Source organism: Pelodiscus sinensis, chromosome 7 (assembly GCF_052426305.1).
Source record: "Pelodiscus sinensis isolate ZL-2025 chromosome 7, ASM5242630v1, whole genome shotgun sequence".
Lineage (NCBI taxonomy): Eukaryota > Metazoa > Chordata > Testudines > Trionychidae > Pelodiscus > Pelodiscus sinensis.
In genome coordinates, this window is record NC_143058.1 from 21,863,221 (window position 1) to 21,874,134 (window position 10,914).

Sequence of the window (10,914 nt, forward strand, 5' to 3'; positions counted from 1 at the left end):
CTGTTGGTGAGATCGTATCAGAAAACATTAAATGCTCAACCCTTTATAAAGTGACCCTACCAACACCTTTCATGATTGGAAAAAATGTATGCCCTGATCCTGCAAATACGTTTATATGCTTAACCTTCCATGATTGTCTACATGTTGATTTCAGTGAGACTACCCACATGAAAAAAGCTTCAGAGGGATAGCTGAGTTAGCCTGTAACTGGAAAAACTTAAAAACCAACGAATAGTCTTGCAGCACCTTAAAGACTAACATGTAGATTGTATCATGAGATTTTGTAGGCACAGCTTTTGTATTGGCCATTTACAAAAGTAAAGTACAGGTTACACCTCCCAAGATGGGGACTCTCTCATCTGGGAACATCTGTGGTCTGGAAGGGGGATGTTCCTGAACATGAGAGCCCAGGACAAGAAGGCCGTCAGCTGAGCCCTACTCATAGTGGTAGAAGGCCGTGGTAGCCAGGCAGCCAGGCAACCCAGCTGGGACCAAAGCAGCCTGTGTGTGCCAGCCTGACAGCAGGGTTAGAGCCATGGCATCCTGACTGGCAGTAAGGCCAGGCCATGGCAGCCCAGCAGGGGAAGCCCATCTGGGACAGCGGCAGTGCAGATGTGGCCACAGACACCCAGTTGGGGCAAGGCCTTGTCAGCTTGGCAGTGGAGCTGATGCTGCTGTAATGGGGCTGAGGCTGAGTGCTGCCATGCTGGCACTGGTGCTGGGGCAGCAGTTTTGACAGGGGTAGGGACAGCTGTGTTGCCCAGCCCTCAGCGGAGCTGGAGGTGGGGAGGGGTGGCAGTCTGAGAGGGCTGGTGGCAGGGGACCTTCCCTGGTCCAGCAAATTCCCTCATCCAGGACTGCTCAGATCCCAAGGGTGCCAGACCAGGGAGGTCCAACCTGCATTCCCAAATTTTTAAGAAAGTCATATCAAGTACATGTGTACCAAAAAAATCACAAGAATTTTAATAGAGAAACAGGAAAAAAATAATTGCTTCAAAGAACAAACAGTCTATGTCATATAGCACATATTACAGCTCTGGTGTCATGGTCAATTTCTAGCTGATTTCATTTGGATACCTATTTTTCACTTCTTTTGGGCTGTGCTCCATGAAAATGGCTCTATTTCTTCCCAGAGGTAGGCAAAAAGATTGTTATATATTTCATTACAATTAAATTCATCAAATGCTTTGGGATCCTCCTCGATGAAAGTCACTAGCTAAATGTGAGATCATTCTCCTGTTTGATTACATAGGTTCAACTGTATCAAACTCAATTTAATGTTTTCAGTCAGCAAGTTCTATGGCTCTATCCTGTGAGCAGCTGTGTACCTCTAGTAACCGTTTCATTGATGTGAGTGGGAATGGAAGGCAGTCATAGGATTAGGTCCTGAAGTAATAGTGTGGTTCACCTAATGGAAAAGAGAGACTGATCAGGGGGATGGGAAAGATCAATTTTTAAAGGATCAGTTTTCAAAGCACAAAGACTTTTAGCCATAAGAATCCTATAATCACTGGACTCTATATAACTCAAATCTAACTCACCACTTTGAACTTTTTCCCTTGACTGACAGATGTTTTATTTTTTTCTTTGTTTTGCTTATCACTCTGAAGACAATTTAAGCTGATATTCTCTAAGTGCTGAATTTTGCATTTGAGTCCGTGATTATTTTAAACACTATGTCACTGCATATAATCAGAAAATCCAAACATTCCCTTGTAGAATAAAAAACAGTGAGAATATATGTATGCACTAGCTGGCCGGGGAGAGGATATTTGATTGACTACTCATACTTGAATGCAGAATGCAGATGATTATAGTCATAATGGGTATCCTTAGGAGAGAGTTACACCATTACGATCTACTATCCTGAACAAGAATGGGATTAATAAGTGCTGCCCACAGAGATTTATGTGAAGGATGGCTCATCCATGCATCCTACCCTCAGTTACTGGTGGAAGGGATTAGAGAGGGGAGGGTCAAACCCTGAAGCAAAACAGCAACAGGGTCTTCAATACACAAAAAGAACATTATGAAGGTTGCACAGTCAAGCACACACAAATTAGGAAATGCCAGATTTTCCAGGCCTCTGTCACTCTACCATATCCCTGCCTTCCTCTCCCCCCCACTCCCCCACCCCATTGCATTATAATACAGTCTTCAGCTCTACATGATTATGTTTTGCCATAGGACTCCTTTCTCATTCAGTGAACAGGGTGGACATTGCTGACTGAACAGGTAGCTCCCTGATATTTCTACTATTTTTATCCTCATTATTCAGCAAATGGCCCATGCATTATTTACTGCCTACCAGCCAAACCCTGCACTGAATAAAAATTTGCTAATATCATCAGGAGTTTTTTCCTATGGCGCTATTGCTGTACTATTTTTGTATTTTTACAAATGTTAATGACATTATCTTTACTTCGGAGGACGTGGTATTAGCTCTGTTTTAAACATGGGGAATCAAAACAGAGAAATTAAGGCCAAATTGTCAAAAGTATCAGTTAATTTTAGGTGGTCACTTTTAGATTATTGGACCTGGATTTTTTTGCAGTGCTTAGCATTTTGTGGCCCTTTTTATGTTTAGCGCTTCTGTTAACTGTGATTACTCAGCTCTTCTGCAAATCAGACCCCAGGGATCTCAAGTTGGGCACCCAGGAACATGAGGGACGTACAGTGGTCACCTGTGAAAATTTTAGTTTGTGTGATTTGCCCAAGCATCACTATGTTGGGTTTTTTTTTTTGTTATGATGAAAGAATTTTTCTCTTATATCAGTATAAATAGATGAATAATTAAAGTATTAAAGGCTTTACTCTCTCTTCTTTCACACCAGTGTAAATGAGGTACTGAAATATAGTTTTACACCATTGTTAACTACAATTTTTGTGCAAAGGAAATGAGGCACTAAGTACCCATATTTACCCTCATGCAAAAGACTTGCATAAATTCCCTTTAAATACTTAAGCCCATCTTCAGTGTTCAGGTCCTGTTTGGCCCCTGGGCAAGGTGGTGGTGGGTCCACACTCCTGGAACGGGTGGGACCTAGGACATAAGGGACAGGACTGGGGGCAGCCAGCCTTCAGCACTGCCCAGAATGCACCATCCACATGCCCCTCCCCATCCCAGCCAGACCTACATGCTGCCCAGAGTGCAGCATGCTCGTGGAAATGTAAAGGGCTTGGAGCTCCAGCTGCCTCTGCTGTCACAGTAGTAGTAGTGATCAGAAGTACCAGGCCCCTTTGATTGGCCAGGCCCTGAGACAACTGCCCCTTTTGCTTTGCCATTGGCAGCTCTGTCAGTGGTACAGAGGGACTTGCGTAGGTCCTCTCTACTGTGCTACTGTTCATAGATTTTAAGGTCAGAAAGGTACATTATTATGACCTAGTCTCACTGCCTGTGGAACACAGGCCATACCATTCCACCTATCATCTGTCTTGGTTGCCAGAATTGTGTGTGTGTGGGGGGGGGGGAGTTAGGAGGCCATGATTCCATCATTTGTTATCATCCATAAGAGCGAGTGTTTAGGGTGGGGGCAGGAGAGAACAGAGGACCCTGTCAACAGTGCCTTGAGGGGAAAAACTTCCTGAGCATGGGGCCTCCAGAAGAGGGGGCAGGGACTTGAGAGGGTGGCAAGGAGAGCACAGTTTGAGTACTCATGACCCCTGCACTTTTAGGGAGCTTCCGACATTCCTGTCATGTAGGTATGTCAAAAAAACACACATTACTATGTAATTATGCAGCATTGACTGTTGATTGAGGACTTTTCATCTGTCTTAATTTTATAAAATTGTAGTATGCTTTGGTACTTTAAGATTGTAAAAACCCAGCTGTAATAGTACTTGTCTTTGCTACAAACAGCATTGCTATGTAATCTGTCAGGTGTGAGATTGATATATACATTGTTCTTCATGCAACCAGGAGGGTAATTAGGTGATGGGAGGAATAATGGAGTTCTCCGTATTTGTTTATTTGCATTTTGAAGTGGAGCTGATGAAAAATTTAAATCTTGAATTCTACTGGCTATGAAAGGAATGACATTTCTTTGTACTTTGAACATTTTTAGTAAACATTTTTACCATTTAAAGAAAATTTAAACTGAAAGAGCTGTTTTGTTTTTCATTCCCTCACTCTACTTCTTTTACTTTTTCCTTTGCTCCCTACTTTCTTTTTTCCCCTCCATTCTGAAAGGAAAAAATAGAAGAAAAGATATTCCAGCCTGGGGAGAAAAACTGAAAATCACAACCCAAACCTTTGATTTCTCTGAAAAAATTCAAACACTTTAGGAGAAAAAAAAATGAACACTTAAAAAATGTCATGGTTTTTTGGGGTTTTTTTTGTTTGTTTTTTGCTTTTAAATAGTATTTCATATTGAATGTTGACCACCTTTGTTACTAATGTTGGCTGGTGCAGAGTGGGCAGTGAAAGTGATGGATGCATTGGCCACTTCCTGAAAGCTCAGTCTTCTGTGAACTCCTCCTTGCCCATAGTGAATAGGGGACATACAAACCTCACACTTGAAAATGGTTTAAGGAACAACTCTGGGCCCAGGAGACTTTGTCCTACCACATCTGCTCAAGCTGAAGGGGGAGCTTTACGAGGGAGGTGGAGCATCTCAGAGGAGTGGAAGGGCACAGAGTTGGACTCTTTGGAAGGGACAGGACTGCTTACTGCTTCAGGCCTGGCAATACTGAGACCTAAGCAAGCCTGTAAAGTTCATCCAAGGTACTAGTTTCTCCTACAGGTAAAAAGGGACTTGGCTAGAAAGTGGAGTGATCTTCATTGCACCCCAAAATGCAGGACTTAGCTCCCCATCACTATGCACTGGATTGGAGCCCAAGGGAATGTGTGGCCCTGGGCTTTCCTGACAACCCCTAAATAGGAGACTATGATAGAAGGCTGTTCATAAGTGGGGAACAGAGTTGGAGAACAACTTGAATACACAAAGTTCCAGATCCCAGGTCTGAGCTAAGGAGAAAATCCTGAAGCCCTTGCAGGATTGTTACGATTTTCCCATAATTGCACTTTGTTTTTGTATACCCTGAAAGGAGTAAACTGGAATGTGTGACCTGGCTGGATGGCTGAGTCATGAAAAAGAAACAGATCACCGTAGGGTAGAGCTATAGTATAAAAAGGTGGATGTCCAAGAGTAAGACAAACTGCTGTTCCCCTGTTTGATCACCCAGTGGCATTAATGATGAGGGTTCCTCTTCACACCCTAGTGAGGGAAATCCTCAGGTGGTGGAAAGAGGGAGGATAGCCTTTACCACCTCCACTTTTGGTCCTGCTGAAGCTGGAGTGGCTGTGGCAAAAGGGATGTGTAATCAGGATATTCCTGTACCCTACTAATTCCCCTCAGCTGGAATGCTCCCTGCTAATCAAGAGCGGTCACCTAGAAAAGCTGCTCTAGCTTCCAACTTCTGTATGCTGGCTAGAACCAGAACTGGGTAGCAAACAAATGGCTTGAAGCAGAGGTGAGCAATAAAGCAGATACAGTTTGCCAGGGTTAGCCCATGGGCTGTTTATTGTTCACCACTGCTTTAAAGCCATCTTTTATTTCCTTCCCACCCCCACCAAGAGTTCCTCTAAACCCTGGGGGAGATCTTCATCATTTTTTTTTAAGACAGGGCAAATGAAGCCTTGAATGTGCGATGTTTTCCATAGTCCTAATACCAACTTTTACCATGTGGTATTTTTAAATGTCTCTATCTGCATTGCCGGTAGCATTTTCAATGTATTAAATATGAATATCAATTAATCCTTAGCACTTAAGCTCTTTGCCTATTTTGGGAATTAGGTTGAATTTGCACAAGGAAATCAGAATGGGGAGTTTCACTGCCTCTTACAGTCAATTTCACTTTCTGGTTCTGTTTCCTTCCACTTTATATAAGCGAAGAAATCATCCCTGGGCCAACAGAAACAGGAGACAAGCCTTGTCCGAGTACTTCTCTGAGGGTATGTCTACACTACCCCGCTAGTTCGAACTATCGGGGTAATGTAGGCATACCGCAATTGCAAATGAAGCCCGGGATTTGAATTTCCCGGGCTTCATTTGCATAAGCGGGGAGCCGACATTTTTGAAACCCCGCTGGTTCGAACCCCGTGCAGCGCGGCTACACGGGGCACGAACCAGGTAGTTCGAACTAGGCTTCCTAGTTCGAACTACCGTTACTCCTCATTCCACGAGGAGTAACGGTAGTTCGAACTAGGAAGCCTAGTTCGAACTACCTAGTTCGTGCCCCGTGTAGCCGCGCTGCACGGGGTTTGAACCAGCGGGGTTTTAAAAATGGCGGCTCCCCGCTTATGCAAATGAAGCCCGGGAAATTCAAATCCCGGGCTTCATTTGCAAGTGCGGTATGCCTACATTACCCCGCTAGTTCGAACTAGCGGGGTAGTGTAGACATACCCTAAGACTCAAGTCCCTCTTCTAAATGGCTATTAAATATTTATAGAAAATGAAATAGCTTCAACACAAGTGATTGAGATCTGTACCCCAATGGTTAGGGCATTCTCCTGAGAGGGAAGTGACATGATCAGATCAGGCAGAGGGGGTATTAAACCTGAGTCCCCCATATCCTAAACAATGGGCCAAAGCTAATATGGCCAACACCTCTGCCAGCCTTTGAGAATGCCTTTTGGATCAGGCCTGATGTGTGAGATAGGCAGTGTAATGCTGAATCTGAAGAGTCTTCTGGAGCTTTGGTGCCTGGGCACCTAGACTGAAACAACTGTGTACATGCCCAGTGACAAGGTTTTAGGCACCTACACATGTAAGTGTCTGTAGGATAGGCAAAGCAACAGCTGATGGATATAAATTTTAGATTTAGGGGTCTAATGAGTGGCAGGTAGGTGCCTAAATCACTTTGTGGCTCTAGCTCAAAATCTATATTGTACCTCACAGTCCATTACCAATTTTTAACTTTGTTCTGTCAAATTTAATTTTTTAGTGTAATGATTTGTCTATTACAGCAAGACTGTTGATAAGTTCATTGCACATCTTCTGTTGGAATCCAAACACTGGATTATGAAACGAGATACCCTGTACTGGGATAAAATATGAACTTGTACTTGGAGTTAACTGAATTGGAGGATTCTATGCTTCAGGCTTCCCTCACAGCTGGGACTTTTTTTTTCATCCAGTTGAATTGAGTCATTTCATGCAAAGTCAGAATTCATAACCTAGAAGAACACATCTGGGAAATGCAATCAGGGAACAGAAACTTGTCAGTATGTGAAGAGATTACTTAGAATTTGAGTTACCTTCATGTATACAAGTGCTTCTTTTTCAGAATATGTAGGCATATATAGTTTTGCATGCTCACATGCCATGTCCAGAAGATATTTGTCTTTAGAAATTATAAATACAATTCAATATTAACAACCTTAGTCTATGTCAAGAATAAATAAATGAATAATTCTCAATTATAATTATTAACTTTGTTTCTATATCAATGAAGGTCTACTCATACCACATCTTATAAAAAATCATCCACCAAAATATTCTGTAAAGAGATAAGGTAAAACCTGCCCTTAAAGGACATTGAGAGACTTTATCAATAGAATTGATTGTCATCAAACATTGATCTAGTTATAACCACAGTTGTTAGAAATAGAAAACACCTACTAACTCATTCCATCCATCTTTCTGCCAATGTAGGATTGTTTTGTTTAGTGTTTTATAGTGTCTCCCAGTCTGCGACATTTTAAACTAGACTTCCACCACTTCCCCTGACAGAATGGATCTTGGTGTCAGAATTTTTTTCATTAATATCAGTGATATTTAATGCAAATAATCTTGTAAATATCTGAAATGTATAAATTTGGATAAGCCAGTTGAAGAACCAGAGGTTTTATGAAGAAAATAAGTGGAAAAATACCCTTGAAATTATTGCTTAAAAATCATGGGGTTCACAAATAGATGTATGAAGGAACTTCATTTTATTCATTTGGACCTACTTGAATTAATTAATATCCTTTCTGAGATACTGAACTACTTGGGAGTGGTAGCAATCAGGTGTGCCATGCATAGGTGCATTTCAAAATGAAATTGTGATTAATAATTTCCTTTGCAGAAAAGCTGCTATCATAAGTCAATCATTCTTTTGCAATGACCCAAAAAAGAAATTATTAACCATATTTGTGTAGAATAAATCATGGATGAAACCAGCTGTGTAAGCATTCATGTATTAACCAAGGCTCTCCATATTTTAGAGGGAAGGATTTTTTTTCTTCGATAAACATTAGAGTGAGATTTTAAAAAGAGTTTACATACATACAAGTCCCATTGACTTTTGATTAAACTTAGTTTTTTTAAGTCATATAGGCAATTTTGAGATTTATGCCTAGAGTCTCTTATGGGTCATTAACATAAGAAAATTGATTTCTATACCATACTTCAGAAACTACTCAATGATTCAAAATATAAATCCATTCTCTTTAGAATAGTTCATTGAAAGTATTTTCATCAGATATCTCTGTGAAGGGTAACCAAACATCCTTAGGACTAACCGTCTTGCATAGCTGGACTGAACTTTAAAAAAAAATATCGTTCACTTTAGTTTGAAGACAAGATGGACCTGATTCAGTTTTTTACTGACTTCAAAAGACAGTGGCCTAGGCCCTAGTTGGTATTGGGGAAAATATAATTACAAGAAAAGGCAAAAGAATATGACCTTATATTGTATACAACAAATATTATATATACTCCAAAGAGGTTGAAAATATTTACGAGTTCTGCTAAATCCTGCTTTGATAGCAACAGAAGTCCTAATAACTAGTCAGTTCCTCAGAGTGGATAATATATCTCAAATCTGAGGTATGGGTGGGGGGAAGTACTATTCATTCTTTTCTGAGGAATACTAGGTTTGTTTGGATTCTTTTAAAGAGAAAGCCTGATAGGAGAGGAAGAGTGCCATTTATCCTCATTGTAAAAAAGGAGCCAAATATTAGCAGAGCATCCATATAAAAATAGACTGAGCAAACTGAGAAACCATTGTGAAGCTCTCAGGGAGCTACACAGAAGATCAACTCTGCCACAGTCAATCTTCCAGGGTTCGAATTAGTAGGTCTAGTGAAGACCCTCTAAGTCAAACTGAGAGGGTGTTCCCCTCAGTGCCAGTAGTCCTGCTCCTCATGAGGAGTAAGGGAAGTAGATAGGAGCATTTGCTCCCATCAACCTCCCGCTGTGTGGATGGAGTGAAAACAATTTAAGATAAGTTGACTCCAGATATGTAATTAACATACTGGATTTGCATATCTTAAGTTGACTTTCCCTTTTAATGTAGACTACACCCTAGTCTTATTCTTCTTCCTCTTCTGAATTAATTCTATAAAATCTAAGAGCTTCCCTAGCATTTACTAAGGGTATGTCTACATAACAGGGCTAATGTTGAATTAAGCAACGCAACTACATCAATTGTGTAGCTTAAGTAGAAATAGCTTACTTTGGCTTTTGGCACTATCTACACAGCAGGAAGTTGAAGGAAGAACACTCTTCCTTCGACTTTCCTTGCTCCTTGTAAAATGAGGGTTACAGGAGTCAGAGTAAGAAGTCCTCTAGCTCACCATTATTTTGAAATAATGGCTTGCAGAGAAGATACACTCTTCGTTATTTTGGAATAACATCAGCAGTCTACACTGCTGTGTAGATGTACCCTAAAAGATAAAGAGTCTGATTACACTGTCAATAATCGTCACACTCCTCCTAAGAAACTGCATCCCAGTTTAGAAGAAAGGTAAAAGATAGCATCTGATTTATAAAAAGATTGATCAGGTAAGCATAAGGAGTAACGCGTTTGGTACAAACACTGAGCTTCTTAGAAAGGAAGAATTCAGAGGAGAAAGATTATTACTCTAATTATCATAAGAGCTGAAGTGGGCTATCCAATTGCTAAGATAATTTTATACCTGGCCATCATTATTTGGTCAGCTTGGCTACTGCAATATCAGTAGATCAGGTCATCTCTAATGTTGACGTTTATAACAGTGCTGAAAAATGTCATGTCAAAATACAGCATAATATCCCATGTTCTATAAATAATAATGGACAGGGGCTATATAAAATTAAGTCCTGGCTCTGCAACTAACAGGCACCATGTCCTGGGGTAAGACTCTTAGCCTCTTGGGTCTCTGTTTCCTCCAATGAAAAATTGAGATAATAATGTCAGCCCAAAGAGATATTCTGAGTCTCTATTATTCAGTAAGACAGGGGCCTGAAATAAAATGTGAGAGGGATTTAGATGCTATTTATAAAGTGCTTGGAATCCACATGCAAAGTGTTTTATTATTTTTACTCATGTTACATATTCGATTTCCTAATTAATAACAGCTTTGCAAGTGGTAACATTTAATTATTTACAATAGATAATTTTAGATGGGTTTCACTACCAGCAAAATATCAAATGAGACTGAATATGGTTTTTGTTTTTGTAGAATAACTGTCAGTTGCCCTTCATCATTAAAGTTTTGGAGAGGCAAGAAAAGAAGTGTAAACTGATGAGACTCAGATAGAACAAATATTTACTCTGAAAACATGCTCTCTAAATCATAGTAGCCTCTATCCTCCAACTAAACAATTGTGGTCATTTGTTTGTTCCTTGGTTGCTATGTTTTAATCTCTCCTCTCTTATTGATTTTTATTTTTCACTGTCACCTGGATTTCTCTGTCTCCCCACTTTAAATACAACCATTCATTCACTCTCTTCTTTTCTTTAATGCTGTAGAATATAATGCATCTATCCACTGAAGCAGCTCTCATATTGTTTAGGGTCAAGGCCTTGTGACTTCTGTGACTCATTGTATATATTGTGATTCCTCTTTGATCACTGAAAATGCTAATATTGCTGCTTCACTAAGAGTCAGATATACCCTTTGCCCCATCCCGTGGGTTGTGGAGATATTTGACAACAGCAGAAATA